Genomic DNA, 25,553 nt, shown 5'->3' with positions numbered 1-25,553 from the left:
ATGAGGAAATAAATAAATAATTTAAATATTCTACACTTCAATTTAAATAACACAAGGAACTCTGAGAACCACAGTTATCATTGGGACTATCGGTTAAATAATGCTTGAAACATGATATTCTCCAACGAAGTCTTGCAGTGCCTTCTCATTTCCAGGAAGATTATAAGATACCCACACGATCTTTCTTCCATCACATAAACCCCATGCAGCCAGAGGAAACATTTGAAGTCTTACTAGTCTCCCCAGAGACGTTTTCTGTTAATCTTCAACCTATTTGCATAATTATCTCTCATAAAATAAAACTGTTAATTACTCCCCAGTTCTCATTTCCTTTAAGAAAAAAAAGTTCAGAAAAAATAAATCAACAATAGTTCCCAGAACAGGGGATTAACATTTATATCTTGTAGGAAAAGAAAAGGAAGAAGTATGCTACTTTATTCCAGAAACTTAGTATGAGCTGCAGCTTAAGTCAATGGTTTTCTATTTTAATAGAGATAGAAAGTCCAAAGTGGGCCTTCTTCATATAAAATGAAGTTATCATCGGGTCTGAAACTCCTCTGGGGGCTGCAGGGGAGAATTTCATTCCTTGCCTTGGGCAGCTTCCAGACAGCATGTCTTGGTGTGAGCCCCTGTTTACGTCTATGAAGCACATTCTTCACCCAATGCTTCCTAAGCGTCTCCTGGGAGTGCTTTTCTTCAGACAGCTGCAGGTCCTCTGTGAGCACATTACACCCACAAAGATGATCCTGCCTTAAGGAACTTTTACCCCACATGCTGTTTAACATTGCATATACACAGGTTTTGGGGCTGGTATGTGAGCATCTTTTGAGAGGCCCTCTTCTACAATACTAAATAAGAGAAATATGAAAGTGTGCTTGGCAATGAAATGGTTCATTTTTTAAGGATTTCTACCTAAAACTGACTCACCAGGATTAGAGTACAGCTTATTAAATACAATTTTGGTAAATTCTAAGGAAACCCCATCCTTGATGTTTGTGACTGCATAGCATATTAAATACACAGTCTTTAAAGAAGCTGCTTGTGTAACGGCTGCCTGGACAATGCAAAGGGAAGCAGGGTTGCTATTCCTCAGAATTCCCTATTTCTGTGTATCACACCCTGACCAGTGTACCACATGTACCGGACTCCTTGCTGAAAACCTGATTGCCGTTTCTTCAGTGCTTAGCATTAGTCTTTATCACCTTCACTAATTCTAGAGGATGTCTGTAATGTTCAACTTCAGTTATTTATTTTCCCTCAGCCCCCTAGTTCCTCTCCTGTGCACCGGCTGACATTTACACCACCCTCGTGCTCACTATGCTGTATCCCTACATACTTTTGCTTCATGGTCCTAGTTATTTTCCCCATGTAATTGTTTTCTCTGCAGGACTCAAACCTTGATGTTATACCCTGGTAACTTCACCTGCTCAGGGATGTTGGGAATGTAGTGCCTTCTGACTTCGAGACTCACTTGAGTTTCACAATTAAGTAAAGCACCCCTTTGAGCAAGTGACAGCATGTCTGCCCCTAAAAAAAATCTGAGTAATGTACAGAAGCACATTTGGGAGCACAATCGACTTTTATGTGCTGAAGCCAGATGCATTTCATTCCTATGCATGCTGAGGGAAGCAAGTTCATCTCATATATCAGAATAAGCATCTGTTCTACTAAATCGCATGGCCGGATATTCATTATGCTTAGGCAACAAAACACTTAAGGAAATAAAAGCTCTTTCCAAAAAAAAAGGTACATCAAAAGACTTTCTTTCTATAAAAGTATCTTAACCCATTAATTTCTGAACAGGAAGAACAGAGAAACCAAAATTTCTGCTAATACACCTAAACCATGTATAGTATAAAATTTAGGAAAAGGGATGTGTACAGTGTTTATCACAGAAAACTTATTTCACTGAAGAATATTGTTCAGAGGCTGGAGTACACATTTGACATATGAGAACGCTACTGAAGAAAAAACAGTGTCTTAGGCATGCATACAAAAATATGCATATTCCATTGAGTTCCTATTCCTTAGTGTTTGAGAAATAATGAAAAGCTCATAAACTTGTCTATCCCACCATGTAGGTGTCCTGTTCTTTAAAAGTGATGCTCATTGATTATTTACAAAATTCAAGGCAGACTCATAAATAGCTTAATAATTAAGTCTCAGAGAAAACCACTATAGTCAGAGAAAACTGCTGGCTTTATAGGTCTATGTATTTATATATGGCATGAATAAATAGCATTTTAAATATGAATACCTCATATAAGTGTTATTGTGTGTTGTTTTTGCATTTTGCAAATTCTAATTCATTCTTAGTATGTTAAGTATTAATGTTTCCTGCTGATGTACTTTCTCTTGTTTTAAAATGAACGACTAATTTTTGTCTACATTTTAATTTTATTTTCATTTTTTCAATTAGCTTACCAAATATCTTGTGGGATATTCTTACACACTGAGAATGTTTTTTTTCCCTTTCCCTACCCTCATTTCCCTTACCACCTTGACCTAAGCATCAACTTGTCTCTCTTACTCTCTCATTGCTTCCTCTTCCACTTCCTTTCACTCTGTTCAAATACTGAGCTTCACACTCTTCTCCCTTAAACCCCCTTGTCATTAACTGTTTCTGATTTCCTAGTTTCTATACACATTCACTCTCACAGATGACCAAAAAATTAGGAATATGCCTAAAATATATACATATACAACATATATAAAAGAAACTTAAATAAGTCACTATGTAATGGGGAAGACTGTATCTCAAGTAGGTATTATATGCTACCAAACAAAACCACAAAAGAGAAACATGGCATGTACTCTCTCATATATGGATTTTAGACATAGATCTGGGGAGTGCCAGCCTACAATCCTATGGCCAGAGAGTCTGGGAAACAGAAACTTCATTTAGTGGCTGATCGAAGAAGCAGACTCCCTTGTTTAAGTACTGAGCTGAACTCAAGAAAGCCAGTAACAGAGAGGGAGGACTGATGATCAAAGGGATTAAGACTGGGCTGGTTTAACCCCCAGAAACAGCTGACCAGACAAAGGTTAACTCTTGAATCCCAGGCATCAGCCTGGGAATCCAGCATGGGACTAATCAAGACCCCCTGAATCTGGGTGTCAGTGAGGAGGCCTAGGGAATCTATTGAGCCTTGGGCAGCAGATCAGTACCCATCCCAAGTATACACACGGACTTTGGACTCCCATAGAACAATGTGAGGTGCACTCTCACTCTGAACTCTTGGGGAAGGGTCTAGGCCCTGCCCTATATGAAATGACAGACTATGGACACCCCCATGGAGGGCCTCACCCTCCCTGGGGGAATGAGGGGATAACGAGGGAGGGGTTGGTGGGAGGGCACGGGAGGAGGGGAGGGAATGGGAGAGGGACCTGGAACTGACTTGTGAAGCAACCTTGTCTCTTATCTAAATTTAAACTGGAAAATAAAATAAAAAAAAACAAAACCCACATTGCCAAGAATGGGTTGCATCTTTTGAGTCAATGGCCAAAGGGGTAACATGGACACCCCTGCTTTAAACATTACAGGATATTGGATACCCTCCATAACTTTCTGGTAAGACCCTATTGATGATAACATCACATGCCTGTGGCATTGAATATGTAAGAATCTAGCTGGTACTTAACTGGAAATTTCACCATACTGGATAACATTCAGTATGCTAGAAGGCGCTCGACATGCTACCAAAGGAGAAAAATAAGCACCAATTTCACTCAGCTACAAACATTGCAAGTTATAATAATAATAATCTGTCAAGAATATATTTACACAGGTGCAATAGTGGCATGAGTGATATAGCAATAATGAACCACATTATTATGCAAGTACCATTCCATGATATGGAACCCACATCTCATATTGTGAATGAGGTCAAGAACCTGACACTACATAGGTTGTAGGGCTTGAAAAAAAAGACCCACTACTACTATTACTTGTTAAGCAGACAAAGCAGTAGAACAACTCTTAAACATCATTACACTCATAGACAAATATGTCAATCAATCTCTAGGAGAGTAGCTTTTTCTCACAGCAGACAGTAATTAATAGAGACCCACAGCGGAATAACATGCAAGAGTGAGAGGCTTTGGATTTTCGTCCCTGAATAGGGTGTCTGTATCGTTCCTCTCCTGTCATGATTGGGGGATCTAGGTAAAGAAAGGATGGAAGAATTGTAAGAGCAAAAGATGCTTGAAGAATCCAATGATTTTCCCTACAAAACAGGTTAGATGCACAGAAACACTGTGACAGTATGCACAATATCCGTACAAGCAGAAGCCAGACCTAAATCCCAGCAAGAATTGGGGAAGAAAGCACCCCTAGGAAAGGAGCTATTCACATATGACACAGATGATAGCTTCTGGGAGAGAGAAAGTCAATTTTCATCAGTAGAATGACACCCATCTGCCTACCACACTACATCTACGGCAGGCCCTATGTTAAGGAGTAGATGGCCAACACAAGTCAGACTCCATATTTTTAGTGGCTTTTTTCCTTTTCTTTTTTTATAAAAGGAATTCCTTTATATGTTTTTATATAATGGGTTATTTTAATTTAACTTTTCATGCAATGTATTTTGATAGTTTCCCCTCCGTCAATTCCTCCAAGATCCTTCCACTTTTATACCCACACAACTATGTGTTCTCGCTGTCTCTTTTTCTAGAAAAAAAAGAACATAAACAGAGAAAACATGAAATTAAATGAGAAGAGATGTAAGAAGGTCTGGGAAGAATTGGAGAATTGATAAGAATATGATAAAACTATATTGTATGAAAATCTCAAAGACTAAATGAAAGGGGGAAATTTTTTCAATGTGTAAACTGTTTCACTACTCATCTGCCATTATGGCAATTGCAAACGTTCATCTCACCCTTTCATTGTAAATAGTATTTGCCAAAGGGTTATTTTTCCCTAGACTTTGAAAATTTTACTTGATACATACTATATAATTTGGTTACAGAATAATACATTATCAGCTTTTTAATGTAAAAACACAACTGATTATCTCAATTAAATGATCAGCTTTGCAATGACTAGTGCTAATAATTTTGTTGGTGAATGATAGCCTTTGTTATAAATTTCTGTGTCTACTGAGGTTACATATGGAGTGTTTAAAACATTCCATCATGAAAGCCAGGAGTGTATAGAAGCTTTGTTGTAATTTAAGTTTATTATTTAAGCTATAAACACTGAAAAAGTAATTATGCAAATCTTTAATTCCAATATGTGAGGTGTTCTACGTTGATCTTGAAGAGGGTGTGAGTCACATTTTTTGTATTATTATTTTGTTACAAAACATTCTTTTTGATTGTAGGTACTTTGAAACCTCTACCTAATTTCTAGATAGCTGATTGTGAATTGCAATGGTGCTATTATAAAGCTAAAACATTTGCATTTTCACATCCATATTAAAGATAAAACACCATGTAGCAAGTGATCATGTACAGACATGTATGGCTGCTTATAAAATATGAAGTTAGGATGTTTGTTGACTCCCAAGAGCTTACCATGATGAAAACAAGAATAGGCAACCAGAACTGTGAGGAAATATCTAGAATCTGAGGGATGAAGTGGACAAATAAAATTATTCCTCATTTTCATTCTTTGTTTCTGAAGTATGTGAAATTACTTTGTGTTTAAAAAGTAAAATAATGTAACAAGCCTAAGTAATATCACAAGAGTGTTCTGCAGTGCTATCATCTTCTTTTGAGTCACATACTCTCTCACATTCCTTGGTACACAGCATGTCTATCAAATCCCAACAAAGAGTCATGCCAATATCAGCCCAGTAGCTTTGCTTCTAAACAGGGTGCAAATCAAAAACATCTGTATGTATGAGTTCTGTGGCCATTCTAAAATGTTTATACTCACATTTTAAATTTAGAATTCACAGTGCTTAAAATATAATTCTATTCTAGATGGAATATTTTGGATTATTGTATTAAATATATCATTCTGGATTGAATGGTGCTTCATTCCAATCATGTGGTCTCATTCATTAGTTTCTCTATGTGGTTGCAAAACTTCTTTGGAATGCACTGATCACCTATCCTATGGCTTACCTCAATATCATTTCTCATATCTCTGATATTCTTGGTTTTAGAATCCTTGCAATTTCAAGTAAGTTGGTTTTTTATTGATTGAAAATATGTTTCACTTTTGTCCTTGGAAAATTCCCATTTCCTTCTAAAACCTTTAAAATGACAGCATCCAGTAGGTCTGGAGATTTACTATAAAGAAATGAAGTTAACAACTGTATTGCTTGCCTCACAGACTATTCTCAACTATAGGGTTATGGATAATGAGTGAGAGGCAGTTGGTGGCATGAGCAACAAGAGGAAGACAACTAGCAGTCATACCCACTTGGAGACATATCCGCACACACTTGCTTCCACAGCCGAAGTAATGCCATATGCTCAGAGTGAAGTGGGTGGTAAGAGTAACAGTTGGACTGCTAAAGAGGACCATGTGTACAGACAGACTAACACCATCTTTCGTACTTATGATTGCTGGAAACTCAGTTGAAGTGTTTGTTCTTCAGAAGAGCGTGGCTGGAGGAATAGCTTCCTCAAAACTACAGTGTCTCCATCCCTGGGTCTGGGAGTTACCAATACAAAGGCAATTATCCCTTTCTCAATAGGAGCTACTTAAACATCTGCAACATCCCATAGTCCAATCTCTTCACTCAACACCACCTGTATGCTTGTGATTTTGTATATGCTAAGGTATTTTTGACCCTTATCAAAAATAATCACTCATGATCAAATTTCTTTACTTTCATGCTATACCAAATTACCTTTACTTTGATTTTCCAAATATTTCTGTCACTAAAATATGAAAAGAAATTAAACTGATGAGAAGATACTACACTTGATCTTAGTCAAAAGGCCAAGAAGCAATGATGAAAAGAAATTAAGCCTAAATTTTTAGAATATTGTATTAGAATTTCTAGAAAACAAGGAAATAGCAGTGTGGTAAATATACATGTAAAACTACAGTTAAAGTTAAAAGATAATAATAGAGATGTTTTGTTGTTACTGTTAAAGCTGCCTTGTATGAGAATATGGGTTTTTATGGAATTTTCACAACTTCAAATATGATTCATCTGTTGTATTGCTTGCAGAATTTATTGTCAGAAGGTCAGTGGTTCCACTGTGGTCAGATAAGATAATTTACTTTACTCTCAGTTGTTTCTTTGTGACAAATGACAAAGCTTTTAGGAAGGACAATGTTCCTCGCACAACAACCATAAAGAATGTCATATCCATTTACAGTATAATTTTAGGGAAAATGAAGGACAAACTTGCAAGGAAGCATGAATTCATTTGCATTCAATTAACTTGAGCAGGGCATTTCAAGTTCTTTTTGGGAACAAAAGCACAAAAGGAAAAATGTGTCCATCGTGCACATGATCCTCTTTGGGGTTATAGAAATATTTGAAAAGATGGCATGATTATCATTAATTTCCAAATTTTCCATATAACTCATGAGATACTATATTCACAGTGTTCACATGTGAAGTGACCCAATTATTATGGCTGAACTCCAGAAATCCCTTGAAATCTGTGTTTTATAAAATTTTAGAGGAAAAACCAACCTTTAATTATGGTTTCCATTTCCATACAGCTCATGAGAGCTTTATAAGAACAATAAGATTCTTGGCAAGTATAAATCTAAATAATTTAGATGTTAAATTTTATAAACAATGAGATGATTTTTCTTTATTGTTTGTGTTATCTTCTTTTGTCTTTTTGGTTTCGTTTTTCAAGACAGGGTTTCTCTGTATAACATCCGTGGCTATCCTGGAACTCACTTTGTAGACCAGGCTGGCCTTAAACTCATAGGATCCACCTACCTCTGTTCCTGAGTTCTAGGATTATAGGCCTGTTCCACCGTCGCCCAGTTTGAATGAATTCTTAATTTGTCAGTTTGATTGGAAATATTAAGTATTTATTTAATAATGTTTGGCATATTGAATTGGTAAGCAACAATTGTTATAACATTAGAATATTCATAAAGATCTAAAATTCTTATTATTCCTAATGCATTATTGTTTCATAGGAAACACTCAGTTTGGGGAGTTTGAGGTAAAACACTATCAGTAGAATTACTGGCAGATTCAAAAAACGTCCCTGTCCTTATTCTAATCTACACATCCTGGGATGATATTGCTCCATGTGATTAAATGAGCTTTACAGGTGTGATTAAGTTTAGGACCTTAAGTTGCAGTGACTCCACTAGATTTTTAGGGTGATATAACATAATCACAAGAACAGTTAAATGAGTGGTAGAAAGTGGGCAAAGGAGATGGCTCTAGGGGTAAGAACCACTTGGCACCCAAGCCTAAGACAAGATTTGCATCTGTCACACAAGTATAAAGCCAGATGTGGTAGCTTGCATCATTAACTCTAGCACTCCTAAAGCAAAATGGGAAGTGGAGACAGGAAGATCTTCCTGAAGCTCCTGTATGCAGACAAGAACAGAAAAACAGAGCACTTAAAACCTCTCAACCTCCCGTAATTCCCTCTTCAGATCATTCAGCCAGCACCATCCTACACACACACACACACACACACACACACACACACACACACATTTTACATGAATACTTATCTCTCTCTGTCTCTGTCTCTCTCTCTATCTCCCTCCCTCCCTCTCCTCTCTCTCTCTCTCTCTCTCTCTCTCTCTATCTCTATCTCTATCTCTCTCCTCTCTCTCTCTTAAACACACACACACACACACACACAATTAAATACCCTTAAAAATAAATTTTGTCTGTGGAGGGTGACTTCTGATCTTTAAAACTAAAAACAATGAGTTTCTGTTTGTGACAACTTATCACAGCAACAGTGTAAAACGAATACATCATCAAAATGAGTAGAAACAATAAATTACATCCTAGAAAACTTAAGAAATCACTCAAGGACAGATGACAGGGAGTGATTGCTCAGGCACAAGATTTGCCTTCAGAAGGGTACTCTGTCTTGCTTATTTACCCCTTGAGCTGCATTTCTGTATCATCTGTCTAGTCAATGTGAACACACACATGTATAATTCAGAACTGAAAGTTCTCTTCCTCTGTAATTCCTTCTCAACTGCTCTTCAAGACTCTGATGGAGCCAGAATCTTCATGTAAGATATTTTCCTTGTTGACCAGAAATGCTACAGCTGAATAGAAATTCTATTAATCCAGACAATACCCAGGAGACTCAAACCTCTGTCAAGAAGGCCAATAAGTTTTGCTTTATGATTCTGTGTCAGTGTATACAAAGTCTTTGAAAGTATTCTGTTTAAGATATGTCATTTTTTACTTGTTCAAACTAAATAACTGCTTCAGTCTCCATAATCTTTACGTGGGAGAAGTCCAGACACAAATAGAATCCTATGTAAGAAGAAAAAAAATCTCTCGTGTAATTCTTCTCCAAATGCCAGTAGAAAGTTCCTGGTGGTAAAAAAGAAAGAGAGTGATGTCATTGTGTCATGTTTGACTTTTGTTGATACTGTACTGCATCCAGTCATGATTCTCTGGTCCTGCATACTAGAAAACACCAGCAAATGCTTATTCTAATTTCTGTAGTGTATTCCTTATAAAACACCAGAAGAATAGTAGATGAGTGGGGATGTATGACAGGCTGACCTTGAATTTGAGGTTGGAAATATGTAGACTACCTCTCCAATAGCACGGGGAAAACAAAAAACATATGAATTAAGTGGTTTCCAAATGTGATGAGCCCCTTACATTCAGAATTCTACCTAATCACTTCTCCATACAATCACTCTGCTTCTGATGCTGGATATGCATACTTTATTTAAAAGCTTTATATCTTTATATTTTGTTAAATCAGTGTGTGTGTGTGTGTGTGTGTGTGTGTGTGTGTGTGTGTGTGTGTATGTGTGTGTGTGTTCAGGTGCATGCATGCCATAGCCTGTATATGGAAGAGAACAATTTTAGGTAGTCATTTTTCCTTTATAATATGGGATACTGGAATTGAATTCAGATGTTCAAGTTGAGTTCTTTTTTCCAGTGAGTCATTTTGCTCACTTACCTGAATTTTTATACAGTGTGAAAAATTTGCCATTTCTTAACTCATCTTTTGCCATCTTACTGTTGATTCTTAACACTGTTCCTCAAAAAAACTTGTGGTTCCAATGCATATCATTTTCTATTGAAAATTGTTGGGTTCTATAAGGTGTGATATGATGCACCACTCTGTTTGCTTTGTTTACAGTGGAAACAATAAATAATTTTCAGACAGCTAAAGACAATTAAATTGTTCTTCCAAGACCTACAGTGTAAGTGTTATGTGTGAGGAAGGTGTTGGCTTCAATAACTAGCATCAGTCACATGCTAAAGAATAAAAATATTTGCTAATGTCTGCTTTATAGCTCCTTTAAATTCTGCTATTGTGCTCATTTATTCTTCAATAGTGGCTAAAATGTATTTACACAAAGGTATCTCACACTGAAATTACTTTAATAAAACTTATGATTGTTAACCAACACTATATTTTACATGGTTACATGTTTTATATATTGAATACCCTGTAATACTTCCTTATGCTTTCAATGCTGCTACAGAGAGGGGATAGGGAGAAATCTCAAATGAACAGAGGCATATACATGAGAACATAAGGCTCTTTCATCATCCTCCTTCATCTCCTTTCTTGCATGACTTATGTTAATGTTATCAGTAAAGGAAAGTGACACTTTTTAGAAAGTGAAAATTTGCAAAATTTCCATGAAAATATTATTTAGCAGACTTGGCAGCAAAAGGAAAACTCCACTTGCATCACAAATGTGTGTGGGTCTCACGCCATGAGATCACCACATCTCAGTTTCACATTTTCATACAAAGATATCAGGCAACTTGAGAAATAAGTACTGACTGCTATCATTTTCTTGAGATCACAAAACTTTACCAGTCTACACCCAAGTTTGTTTATATTCTGTATTGGATCAATGCAACTATTGATGGAGATGAAATTATACACACACACACACACACACACACACACACACATGCACCATTGAGTTCCCTTGGGGGTGTCTTGTGGGGGGGTAACTCAATAACATATTCTTTACTGTCTCCAACAATTTCCATAAAAATTAAACCTAATTTTTCATGTTTTACTCTAATCACATGCATTATAAAGACCCTAGGCACCACAAGGTGTTTTATGTCATTGTATATGGAAATCTCTCTTGTTCACATATATTTTCAGGTAAATATTTCCAGATAAAGATGTACTTCAAAGTCTTGCCTGGGAAATACAGTTACATATTTCTATTCTTTCCTTCCTTCAAATCTCAGCTAATATCTATCTGAAAGAATCACAAAGGAACACAAATAAGGAACTTTTGTATGGGTTCTTCTCTCACGAATGTTAAATTATGGCAGCATCCAAATGCCCTGCTTGAGATATTTTACAACATCTGAGAAAAGATAGGATTTTAAGATTCCAGAAGAGTATTTTAAGTCATTCTTAAAGGATTATGTCAAATGGCCAAGAGCCAGAGAGTTAATTATCCTGACTCATTCAATATTGCCTACTCATGAGTGTGCATGAAATTCTACAAGCAGATACAAAAATTGCGTACTCAGTAGTTAATCAACACATGTGGCAATGTATTTCATTACACACTGTCAAAAATAGTTTTGAAGTATATGAGATTTTAATAAGTTCCTAGTCTCATATTCATAGTAAACCGCAAAGCTCTTTTTTGAGCACTAATACATACACAGCTACCATCTTTCTCAAAATTCACTAACTCTCTTACAATTAATATGAATTAGTTAAAATTAAAATAGTGTGTGTGTGTGTGTGTGAGTACATGCACATGTGTGAGTGACAGTCATATATGTGGCCTGCAAAGGCCAGAAGAGGGCATCAGATCCTCTGAAGCTGAATTTACAGTGGCTGTGAGCCACCCTATGTGGTTGCTGGGTACTGAAATCTAGTCTTCTGAAAGAGGAGCAAGCACTGCTAATCGTTGAGCTCCAACCCCTGCCATGGAATTTTAGAGAAGGAGGAGAGAAGGAAGGAGGGATGGAGAGAGGGAGGGAAGGGAGATAGAGAGAAAGAAAGAGAGGAGAGAGAGAGAGAGAGAGATTTTGGATTTACTTCCACCTCTTTATAGTTAAAATGACTTTATTTTGAATATGTTCATATTAGGCACCAAAGTACTCAGAATTTATTTTTATAAACACAGTCACAATTTTAAAACTAAAGCAATTTAGTGCTAATGCTTTTCTAATTATAAATTCTATATTAAATACGCATGTCCTTCCAGTGTTCTTTAGGAATCTCAGGAACAACTCACTGTGAAGCATGGAGTTTGCTCTCCAAGCAAGTTGCATATGTATATTTCAAGTTCACTTAGAGTAGTTTAAACACATCTAAATGTGGGCTGCCTTCTGGATCATAAAGCACAAGTGACTGTTCTGAATACAGTTTGAGACTTCCTTTCAATCTACAGCTTCTAAGGTTGGGGGGCACATATGGACATTCAGGGACTTAGCAACTTGAAGGTGGAAAAATGCAGCTGTAAGAAATGCCTCTGTATGCCTGTATTAAAAAGACTACCCCCCTCTCTCTCTACACACACACACAATACCAATGAAATGCCAAGAACCATTGGAAATGTCGTTCATCTACCGAATTTATATATTCTGCTTGTGGTAGTCTGAATGAAAATTGGGTGTAAATTTGGAAGAAGATCTAAAACTGCTGTTGAGTCAGTGTCTGTATTATATAATATGATGGTCATTGAAAATTAAAATAGCTAATTCTCCCTTGGCCCAGTACTCACCTACAAAACTGAATCAATGCAAAATTTCACAAGATATTGTGGAAGCAAGATGTTAGAAAATAAATGTCCTATATCAAATACAGCTTCAATCCAGGTGGATGGAAAGAGAAGGGGCAGAGCAGTGTTGGTCTGTAATCATGAAACTTGGGATCACCTGTATCAGTGTGAAAATCCTAGATGTACCAATAAGGGTAAACTGGCCCTTCCCCCAAGAGAAAGTTTATTAAATACCAGGAATATATTTTAAATCTCACCTCCAAATATGAATAAAGGAGAAACTTGTATACTTCATTGATACTAAAAATTTCAGGAGCCCACCAGACAAATGCAGCATCCACAAATTCTACTGACAAGTATGTATCAAAGTTACCCAGTCAATACTGAATTCAAAAACAGGAGCCCAGGCTACTTAATAGAAACAATACATGCGTTGGAAGACATTATAACCAAAATACAGACCCTTCCATGTCCACTCTGATTATAAGCTATTATTACTGAGTCTAACAATTTCTAAACTAAGCTAACTTTTAAATACTTAGATAATTCTGTTTTTCATAAATGAGCATTTTCTGCTACATATGTGAACACATACATTAAAGACAAAATGAAACAAATATGAAACACAAATTATGCTGAGGGTATCCAGAACTGTCCATACTGGAATTGCTAGAATATTGCATATCCCTAGAATATCTTTTCCCTGATAGTATGATAAAATGTCTTCATTTTCATATGAACTCACCACTTTCTCATAGCCACAGGATTTCTAAACTAAGGAGAAAGACGTTCCCTGTATTTTTAAATTATGATTTTAAGACACCCCCCCCACACACACACCCAAAGGCACCACTTTTGGAACAGAGGGGATGAAGTGAATCAATATGACTTTGAAACCAATTTGCTATGAAGTCCCTTTAGTGAGCTCTAAGAAGCTGCAGGAAAAAGAACTCATCCTACTCAAAGGCAAAGTGAGCTCACCCCTGAACTCAGAAGACCACGTGTTCCTGTTGCTTCTTATACCCAGATACCTCTTCCCCACCTCTCCAGTCCTATGACTGGGCTTGGAAAAGTGAGCACAAAACAAGATAATGCATTTACAGAATGGGCGACCAGATTTTTCTGTTATAAAAGCTTATCTTACACACACACGCACACAGAGACACACACACACTCTCTCTCTCTCTCTCTCTCTCTCTCTCTCTCTCTCTCTCTCTCTCTCTCTCTCTCTCTCTCTCTCTCACGCAATGCCTACCTTTGAGGACATTTTCTCAATCGCAGTTACTCACTTAAGCAGAATTCCATCCAATTACTACTGGAAGATCAAAACAGCCCACCGCACAGAGTATCAGCTTATGTTGCCACCGCCAAGACCCAAGTCCGTCCTTGACTTCAGCAAATCAAGAACATCTGTGCAACCTCACCAGGTGCAGACCCCTAGTTCAAGATCCCTAAGCAACCCTCTGAGCTTAACTCACCTGAAATCTGGTCTAGATGGCAGTCTACTCCTACAGGGACTGACAGTCTGCCTGGAAACTCGGACAGTGTCCGCCTGAATTAGGAGCGCAGTGCAGCTGAACGACACCCCCAGGTCCTGATGCTCGGAGTGAGCCCAGATTTTTGTTTTTCCACTCGCTTCCCAGAGCACTCTTCCTTGGCTCAGCTCTCCTCCCCGCTTGAGGCTTGTCAGTCACTGCGCTCCCCCTCCCACCTGTGAGGCGAGGCGTTTTTTTCCTCCGCCTCCCCCCTAGGCTTTAGTGCGCTGTCCGTGGTGCTAGGGAGGAAGCTAAGGGCTCCTCCCAGGCAGTGGATATTCCCAAGATCTGCTCCCCCCACCCCCAAGCTGTAGTCCCAAAAGCAGATCTGAAGACTGGTTGCAGCCACTAGGAAAACGTGCTGGAGGAGCTATTAGGATTAGCTGTATGTAGCCTTGCAGCATCCAACATTCCTTCAATCACACACATGATTGGGCAACTCTGTTTAAAACATCAGGAACCACAGCCTCTTCCTAAACATCTCGAGGAGTCTTCAAGTACCAGAGAAATAAAGGAGCAATTGTATTCTTCTCTGTGTTTACAGTAGTTTATGTTAAGCAATGCTAACTTTGCTGGACAGTAAGGTTGTAAAGTTCAGGGAGTAGTATATATTTCAGAATGGCTGCTATTTTCACACATTCTGAGCATACTTGGGAATGGAATCTGAACCAGTGGGCTAATAATGACCCTGCAGATTCTTAGGGAAGAGTAACAGATGCTCGTGGATCATCAGACTCATCAACTCACATCTTTCAGCTGGCTCTTACCACAATTTAGTGAGGCAGTGTTAGCTTCACTACTTTATATTTTTAAAGCAATGAATAATGAGCCACTTAAGGTCAAGGAGACGCTGAAATTTGGAGCTTACACAACCCATATACATGGTATGATGCTTTCTTAGCATCTAGAAGGCACGGAGTTGTTGAGCGAAAAATGAAACTATCAAGAAATAGGTATCAAATACACAGTAAATATCCAGAAAATCCTGAGTTTTGTGAATAAACTTTATGGAATGAACAAAACATACCAATCCAGTTAATGTATGCTATGTATGAGGCAGAGGCAGGCAGATCTCTGTGAGTTCAAGGCTAGCTTGGTCTACAGAGCAAATTCCAGGATAGCCTCCAAAACAATACAGAGAAACCCTGTCTCAAAAAACTAAATAAATAAATAGATAAATAAATAAGTGAATGAATGAATGAATACAGCCAGCAGTCAAAATTAGGGAAATCAAATAATGTTCAAAATATTCAGCATCGTTGTCCAGCCAAAAAGTCAGTTGAGTTTCCTACTTGATAAAACAACCTGCTATAAGCTCTTCCAAGAGGCCCGGAGTTCATATCATTATATTCCTTTCAATAACGAACTTATGTTGACTAAAATTCAATGACAGTTTATTTCAACTAACTAACTTCATATGAAAAATGCATTACAGATTAAAGCCCACAGCGTGATAAAAATGCCAACAAAATCTTTCTCTCTCTCTCTCTCTCTCTCTCTCTCTCTCTCTCTCTCTCTGTCACACACACAGATGTGTGTGTGTGTGTGTATATATATAATGTCTGTATCCAATTAGTCATCTAACACACAAAAACAGTATGTTATGTTCTTAATTGAATATTTCTTAATTCTGACATAATAATATCATAGTTGTCTTTCAATATTCAGTGTATATGTGTCTATAACTTTTCCTCCGATTTACCTGGTTAAAAGATGCATCTTCATCCTTTTAATATTAATATTTCACTTGTTCTTATATGTGATGCTTTTCCAGATATGCTTTTTAAACTGGTCCACTTAAAATCTCTCTAATCAGCATTTTAAGAATGCTAGAAATGCTACGCTATTTTTTCATTGCCCGTAACAACATATTTCCCTTAAGCTTCATTCCATACACATTTCTTCTCAACAAATTAGAATAAATGTCCAAATGTGATTTCTGCCTCTAAATTTTCATGTATTGTTATCTTAAGCCCAGGGACAGATATCAATGTATCTGTAAGCTTCCATTATCCATTCTTTCATTTGTTAAAAAAATATTCTGAAGCATGGTGTTTTCTAGTTCCTTTGAAAGCTTTTGCATGTGTAGTATTTTTGAACTCATAATGGTCTGTGAAGGTGTGGATTTCATAGAACAGTTGTATAAAAACAATTAACAACATGCTTATTATTTGCTTATGGTTATTGTGTATATTCTTCCAGGATAGATGAAAAATGTTACAACTCCTTAGGAATAGAAGCCAAGGAGATGTATGCTTGAAATTACTAAAAAGCAACTCTCAGGAGGCTCTTTCTGTTGAAATACTACATCTCATTATGGAGGTAATGACAGAAAATTAGAGACTTTCAGTTGACATTTTGGCTTTCTGACCTCAACTTCCTTAATGGCAAAACTACTTCTTTCAACAACCATATACAGTACTAAATTTGCACACATGATAACATTTTCACACATTTGGTTTTTTTCCTACAAAATGTTTGTCTGAAGAATTGAATGTTTATACAGGGAAGTGTGTTTACCATGTTCTAACTCAGAGATCACACACACATTTCTCTGAAGTATATTTAGCTCCAGTCCAATGTGATAAAATTACTTGTCTACTTTTATGGATAACAATCATATGGTGACAAACTCATCCTCGTGCCATTTCACTTACGCTTGCAAAGATTTGCCTTTACACCAGAAAATAGAAGATAAAGAATTGAGGGGCAAAGATGCTTGGAAGAATATTGAAGAGGCTGTCAGAGTACCTCATGTAGAGCAGCTTTCAAAATATTAGAGAGAGTTCAGAGAACCAGACCAAGGCAACTTACATCTGATTATATTATGATCAAAATCTTCTGCAACTGACTTTCATTTGAATATAGCATGATATTGTATGTGGATAGGTATTCATAACTTGGGTTTGGTAGAGTTATAGGAAATAATAAGCAGTGAGAAAATTCAAACCAGGGTGTAAAAGTCAATGAGATTCTAAAATTTTTAAAACTCTATACAATTTTCCGAAATTTATGCACTGCCCATAGCCATAAAATCTTAGAAAGTGAAATATCATTGTTATTACTGTTCAGTGATGTTCTTCATGCATCATTCTAAAAGTTAGATTAGCCCATACTGACCTCTCAGAAAATAAAATACATCGTACAGACTCAACAATTAGAAAAATGAGACACTAGTTTCATGCCGTGGGAATGAGGTGTCACCAAAGTACACCACAGCACAACTTACATCTCCCTAGTCTGTATGCTAATTCTCTCACAGAAGAATGCTCTAAAAACATTTGGCAGAAGAACTGACACATCTTGAGGCCACTGCATCTTTTTTAGTTCAGCATGTGTGTACACATTTATCTTTATTTATTGTGTACATAGCCTTCTGCCTGCAAGCCAGCAGAGGGTACCAGATCTCATTCAGGGTGGTTGTGAGCCACCATGTGGTTGCTGGGAATTGAACTCAGGACCTCTGGAGGAACAGTTAATGCTCTTAACCACTGAGCCACATCTCCAGCCCACACATTTATCTTTAAATATGACAAAAATCACTGTGCACAAGAAGAGATGGGGTCATCCTGAAGACAGTGTAGTTAAAGGACTTAGACAGAATGGACCTACAATGTCACAGGTGAAAAGAGCAGTTCAGGGGAGGGAATTTGGAAAAAGAATAGAGCTGAAGGAGTCATTTGGCTTTCAGAAATGAGAAGCAAGTCCAGGAAGCTTGATTGCTCATGAATGGGATTAATGTCTCTTTCCTCCCTTTCTGTGTCTGTAAAATGAGGATAATGATGTTTGTGTTTTGTATCTTCTAATGACCATTGTCACTGTGTGTGTAAATGAAGCATACGAAGTAGGTCCTACTACATATATGGCATATTTTTATGCCTTCTTCTATGAGAAAAAAATAAGAATATGTAATACAGCAGAAAGTGATACCCAAAAGAAAAAAAGATGGACTCAGGTTTGTGAACTATAGGGGCAAAATGGTAGGAGAAAGTGGTTTAGTGTTACTTCTCAATGTTATTTTTGGAATAAGTTCCCATATACCCTCTTGTACTTTGCCTATATAATGTTTAGTATTTCTCAATTTGCCATATGCATTATGAATATTTTATAAATCTTCCCACCTCCTACAAAAATAAGCTTGAAGTGTGATTACTTTTATAAAAGATGTGGATGAATATTATTCATTACCACATATATATGTATATATACATATGTGTGTGTGTATACATACAATTCTAAGTAAAATACAAAAAACACGTGAAATTGTCTATTTCTATATAACTCAATATGGGAACCATTTTTAAAGATACAGGTCAAACTTACCTCCTGTCTTTTACAGTAAGTAGAGATCTAGGAATATTTAATTTTCTTTGACTGACTAAACATGGGAAGGTTGAATTTTTCTTTGCTTGGTATAATTAGAAAAATTTTATCATTGGATAAAGGATGTATCTTAAAGAAACAGATGTAAGTGTTCAAATCTCAAATTCTCTTGAATTTGAGGGATTGATGCAATTTCACTCTGACAGCATTTTATACATCCACTGTCCCTTGTGTGGAAAGTGTGACTGGTAGCATTAGTGTCACCTGGATTTTTCTTTTAGAAACCAGACCTGCTGAGCCAAAATTTGCATTTTGACAAGATCCCAGGTGATTTGTGTGAAGTTTAAAAGTCATCTTTCAGAGCCTGCCTTATAGCCTAAAGGCATCCTTAGTGTAAGGAAAGACCATAATTATGATAATATATAAAATTTTAACTGGCATTTAGTAGCCTTATGTAATCTCCTTAATGTTAAGTTCCTTGTCATCACTTGTCATAATTTTATGAGGTTAAATTAATTTCACCTACCAAACTGATACTCAGAATCAGTTACTTCCTCAAGGTCATGGAGTAAGTGAATTACAGGCTGTATATGCAAGCTCTGGATACCTCCTTGAGAAGGCCAAATTTGTTACCACTTTTAGTTAATACACTTACTGTCATTTCCTTCATGTTTTTCCTTTCTATTTCACTTGCACATGACCAAGTTTTAAACCATTCTATTAATTTTTAGAACACAGAATATTAATGATCAATAATCACAACACAACACATCATCCATGATAGCTATAAAAGACGCAAAGAAATGAATTCTCTATTTTTTTAAGCACAAAAAGCTTAGCATACGAAGTAAGGTAAAGTTCTTCTACTTGAGATTTTCAGTTTGCATTGCTCAAATGGAGTAAGATTATTAAGATGAGAAAATATTCCATAAAGAGCCAACAAGCAAGGAACAAGAATTTCTGCATAACAAAGAAGGAGCTGTCATATGAATGGCATCTGTAAGAATCATGGACTTAGAATTTTGTGTATATTATTTAATTCCATTCCACAGATGATCAAAAAGAAGTGGCTATACAATTGACTGTTTACTGTAGCATAATAAATCACCATATTAGGCTCAGAGATATATAAAAAGTTATGATCCACAAAAGTCTACTAGATGATCTTAATCAGTTTTAAGAATGTGATTCTCTAGATAGATAGAAAGATACATAGATAAATAGGTAGATAGATGGATGGATAGATAGATAGATAGATAGATAGATAGATAGATGATAGATGGATGGGTGGAGAGAGAGAGAGAGATAGGTATGCTTTTTTGGATATATATGTATCCCTGGATTCCACCCATGTATCATTCATTTGTGTGTGACTTATTTCTACCGTAAAGACACATTTGGGAAGTTTTTATGGCAAACCTAGCAATAAGTAATACTCTTTTTTTTTCTCTTTTTTTATTTTTTTATTTTCCAGTTTAAATTTAGATAAGAGACAAGGTTGCTTCACAAGTCAGTTCCAGGTCCCTCTCCCTTTCCCTCCCCTCCTCCCGTGCCCTCCCCCCAACCCCCCCCCGTTATCCCCTCATTCCCCCAGGGAGGGTGAGGCCCTCCATGGGGGTGTCCATAGTCTGTCATTTCATATAGGGCAGGGCCTAGACCCTTCCCCAAGAGCTCAGGGTGAGAGTGCACCTCACATTGTTCTATGGGAGTCCAAAGTCCGTGTGTATACTTGGGATGGGTACTGATCTGCTGCCCAAGGCTCAATAGATTCCCTAGGCCTCCTCACTGACACCCAGATTCAGGGGGTCTTGATCAGTCCCATGCTGGGTTCCCAGGCTGATGCCTGGGATTCAAGAGTTAACCTTTGTCTGGTCAACTGTTTCTGGGGATTAAACCAGCCCAGTCTTAATCCCTTTGATCATCAGTCCTCCCTCTCTGGCTTTCTTGAGTTCAGCTCAGTACTTAACCAAGGGAGTCTGCCTCTTTTTTGATCAGCCACTAAATGAAGTTTCTGTTTCCCAGACACTCTGGCCATAGGATTGTAGGCTGGCACTCCCCAGATCTATGTCTAAAATCCATATATGAGAGAGTACATGCCATGTTTCTCTTTTTGTGACTGGGTTACCTCACTCAGGATGGTTTCTTCTAGTGTCATCCATTTGCCTGCGAATCTCATGATTCCATTACTTTTTTCTACTGAATAGTACTCCATTGTGTAGATGTACCACATTTTCTCTATCCACTCTTCAGTTGAGGGACATCTAGGTTGCTTCCAAGTTCTGGCTATTACAAATAAAGCTGCTATGAACATAGTGGAACAGACATCTTTGTTGTATGAATGGGCATCTTTTGGATATATGCCTAAGAGTGGAGTTGCTGGGTCTTGTGGTAGGTTTATTCCTACCACATTTAAGCTTGTTGAGTATATTCTATAGGTAGTAAATACATGATCTTTTTATATATGGGATTAAGCTACTCTGAATAAAATTTTACATTTTCTCAGTCTCTTTATGGTATTTAAGTATTTTCCTCAGATGGCATTTCTCAGACGCTTACAAATCAAGAAATTGATGGAATTTGTGCTAGAAACAGGTTTAAAGAAGGAACATTACACAGTTTGCCCTGGGGAAAACAGTTCAGGTGGTGGAAAATGCTTCTTTTCAAGAAACAGCGTAAAATCCAGGATCACAGTTTATGTATTTAAAAGCCAGTCTAACTTGTGAAATACCAATTTTTATTCCATGTGCAGCCTAAACAAGTAATGCCAAAATTTCTTATTAGAGATTAATACTATGTTGTTTATGTGTAACCATATAACTAGTCTGTAGTTACATACTTAGCCATGTTACAGAAGATTAACTAATTAATTAAATAATTTTGCTCTTTGAAATTCATAGCATCATTGTTTCAAGTTGTATTAATATATTTCCAGCCCATTGTGGAGACTCAGTTTCAAACACAGGGAATGATTTTATAAGTAAATCATTCAAAACCCCCATTATTAATATCCCAAGGAGACTTGGAAGAATCAATTAGCAGAACTCAGAAAAAAGTATTTGAGGCTACACTTGGAAGATGTATTTGAAATATCTATGATGAGGAACATCAAAATCTAAAGTATAAATACCAGATTAAAATTAATGCTTAAAATTCTGTATTACAAATGACAAGTTACCCTATATTGTGGTAACTTTCAAATTAAGTATGTTTTAAAACAAATGGATTTCAGTAAGTAGAATATGAATGTCTCCAGATAATTTAAAATGTGAATGAATAAAAATAATCATATCAGAAGATATCAGAACAACATTATTCTCAAAAGATCCTAAAACAATTACCATTCTCAAGATATATGAGAACTTGGCAACAAAAGTATTTCTATCTGTAGAGTAATGAACACACTACATTTTTAAAGAAGCTTTTAAGGAAGGTAGAAATATTTTATTATGTAATCATAAAAGGGCTATGATGCCATTTCTAAATTATTGGGTATATGAAAAAGTACCATAATTTTTCTGTATATATCATCATTTCATAAATCCAGAGGAAAATCATAACCCCCCACAAAGATGGTAGTGGGTTCCATTTTCAACATCAAGGTCTCTAAGCACATATATTCTAGTCAAGTCGATATGTTCTTTTCACTGATACGTGCCAGAGTGTGAAAGCATACGTCACAAGATCAGTCTTTTCTTTTCTTTTATTTCTTTTTTCTTCTCCTTCCTTTTTTCTTTTCTTACATATTGATATCTTTCTTTAAAAATCCTCTAGTATTGCCATTTCCAATTCTGTGAAAAATAATATTAGGCTAAATTCAGGGAACACTGCAGACTAGGAGGAAAAAGGGTTGTAGGAGCCAGAGAGGTCAAGGACATCACAATAAAATCCACAAAATCAACTAACCTGGGCTTTTGGAACTTACAGAACCTGAACCATCAACCAGGGAGCATGCTTGGAACTGACCTAAGCCATCTGCGTATATGGGACAGATGTGTACCTTGGTTCATTTGTGAAACTCTTAACATTGGGAGAAGCAGCTGTCTCTAACTTCTTCGCTGGCTCTTGGTATCCTTTTCTTCATACTGGGTTGAGTTGCACAGCTTAATACAAGGGGGGCAGGGGCATGTGGTTAATGTTACTGCAACTTGATGTGCAATGATTTTTTTAATACCCATGGAGGCTATGCTTTTCTGAACAGAAAGAGAGGAGTGGATGGGGGGGTGGGTGAGGGGAAGTAGGGGAGGGAGAGGAGGGAGGGAAAACTGTGGTTAGGGTGTAAGATAAATTAAATTTATTAAAAATAAAAAATACTTCCATCATAGATATACAATTACCAAAACATTAGTGGTATATGTAGTTGAGATGTTCTATACTTCAAAATCTGTTTTTGTTTTTAATTAATTAAGCAATTTCTATTCAAATAAAATTGTCTTACAATGATTTCTGTTTCTAAATTTATTTATCAATGAGAATTTTCTACATGTAATACAATGAGTTTTGATCAAGGCCACCCATTTCCCCTCTTCAGTTTCTCCCCTATATCCACAATCACAATTCTCTCCCAATTACAGATGATCTTGCTTTCCTTCGTTCAATAAATCAATGGAGTCAGTTTAGCACTTCCTGTTTGTGTGTGGATATAGAGCCACCTACTAGAGCCTGAGTAGCTTCTTGGGGGCGGCACCCCTCTTCTCAGGGCTCAGAGACTATTGGAGAAGAGGAGGTGGAAACATTGTATGACCCAGACACATGTTAGTTGATTCTGTGGGTTTCTTGTCATATCCTTAACCTCTCTGGCTCGTACAACCCTTCTTCCCCTTGTTCTGCAGGATTTCCCCAAACTCAGACTAATGTTATCTTTTCAGAGCATTGCAAGTAGCCATGCTAGAGGGTTTTTAAAGAAAGACATCAGCGTCTACAAGAAAAGTATGCTTTCCCACTCTGACACGTATCAGTAAAAAGCTCTTATCAATTTGACTAGCAAGGATGTGCTTAGAGACCTTGCTGTTGAAAACAGAACCCACTACCATCTTGGTGGGAATTATCCTTTCCCTTGTATTTATGAAATCTGTCATCTGTAGCAAACTGTCTTCTGGATACACTGAGGCATTTACGTAGGTGAACTGGAGGAGGCCTTTGGTGAGAGCAGCTTTCCGCTCTGGAAGGTGAGGGGCAGAGCAGCTGCACTGTCAGGTTCACTAGAACTATGCAAAGCTGGTCCACAATGGTGAGTCGGAACTTTTTCTCATCTGACCTGATAGGATAGGATGAATCTTTCAACTGTCACTCCTCCCACACCAAATTCTGAACACAGCTGCTCTTACTTCTCTAGATAACCCAGCAGCCCCCTCACTCTGCTGAGGTCTTCTCACAGGTATCCCTAACAACCCAATTGGAACTCAAGTGGAGCTCCAAGCTTACCTCGTTGTCAGGCTTCTTTTCCCAGATTTCTACTTTTATCAATCTGGATCTCTCGGGTGGGAATTCAGAAAAGATCTTTAATACACTCCTCAGATGTTCTGTAATGCACACTGTTTTCCAGACCACATTCAACCCGTACTGGGAATCCTGATCTGCGCTCTTCTCCTTGTCTGGGATTCCCTTGTTGTGTAGTCCTCTTCCAAACCTGGACTTGCATGTTGTTGCCTCAAGGTGGCTCTTGTCCTTGTAAATTTGTCTTATGGTCTGTGACTCCCCAACCCATTACTACATCTCTCAGATTTCTCTGGAATGCTCTGGAGTTAAAGAACAGAAAGCAGAGGGCTGCTGAGAAGACGAGCTATATGATGTTGTTTCTCTCACAGACACTAACTGAACCCAGGGTGGCAAAGTTCCGCCAGCCTAGGGCTCTGGATACCCTCACTGCTTTCCTACTACATGATAGTGGTTTTGTGGGGATGTTCCTTTCACTGTAGGACATTAAAAGAGTGGGGTTTCTCTTTAAATCATCTAGAGAGAAGGCTGACTGCAGAAAGAAGATGAAGTTAGAGGAAGAACTCAACTAGAAAAAAACAAAACAACAGAAACAAACGAAGACAAAAATAAACAAACAAACAGAATTTTAATCTTGGTCAGCATCAAACTACAGTTCCCCAAGCACTGGTGATTTAATCCTGATCCAAGCAAATGGAGCATTACTCAAATTCATTGTAGATAAACACTCATTTTGCTCATTTAGGGAGTAGAACATTCCTAGTAATTATCTCTCTCATGGTGGACAATGTTCTGCTCTGACACTGCTGTGTCCGAGTGACTATATATATATAGCTGTTAATAAATAATTGAGAAACATACGAAGATCCCTTTTCACATGAGCATATAACGAACAATCACAATTCGGTAGATATTGGAATCTTGAAATCTTTTTAATTGGTACAGATAATTAATGTGTCAGTCTCTGTTAATTTATGTAAATGACTACAAGTAGAAGCTGTTATTCAAAATGAGGATTTAAAAACTCCTTGGGATTGCATGCTCTTGTAACAGATTGTCATCATCCAAGACCTTTGATCTCTAGGGCAACTCAAAATATTATTTTGCACATATCATCATAGATTAATTTTCCCCTTTGAAATCTTACAAAGCCCCGTTAATCCATTATGAAATAAAAATCAATATCAAATCGAGTGAGAATGAACCTGAGTCAGCTGGTCAGGACCCATCAGTTAAGCACTCTCTGACTTCCTGAAGCTTCCTTTTACATAACAGCATCATTAACCTAATAATGCAGCAATGTTAATGTTAAGATACTTTGAATGGATCTTATTAACTCACACTCTGCCTTAACTTGTCTGATTCTTAATATTGTAGAGAGTAATATTAATGCAAAGCCTTCAATGAATATATACTTAAATGCTTTTCATGTGGAAATATTA

At 37.2% G+C, this 25,553-nt stretch overlaps 1 protein-coding gene and 1 pseudogene across 3 annotated transcripts in view; both read right to left on the bottom strand.

The window, feature by feature from the left end:
• Robo2 (roundabout guidance receptor 2) overlaps nt 1-14,588 on the bottom strand; it is a 1,424,536-nt gene extending 1,409,948 nt beyond the window's left edge. The window contains exon 1 of one of the 3 annotated variants that reach the window (XM_040750574.1): nt 14,299-14,588. The gene's annotated coding sequence lies outside the window, so the exon portion shown is untranslated. Of the gene's footprint in view, nt 1-14,075; nt 14,212-14,298 lie in introns of those variants that run through there. The other 2 variants (XM_040750576.1, XM_040750575.1) reach the window with 2 other exon arrangements.
• On the bottom strand, nt 6,816-6,913 carry LOC121142098 (annotated as a pseudogene).
• Nucleotides 14,589-25,553: the final 10,965 nt, after the last annotated feature.

This window comes from Mesocricetus auratus, unplaced genomic scaffold (genome assembly GCF_017639785.1).
Source record: "Mesocricetus auratus isolate SY011 unplaced genomic scaffold, BCM_Maur_2.0 Super-Scaffold_100008, whole genome shotgun sequence".
Taxonomy (NCBI): domain Eukaryota; kingdom Metazoa; phylum Chordata; class Mammalia; order Rodentia; family Cricetidae; genus Mesocricetus; species Mesocricetus auratus.
The sequence above is the reverse complement of the archived record's forward strand: the minus strand, read 5'-3'. Positions and strand labels throughout refer to the sequence as shown.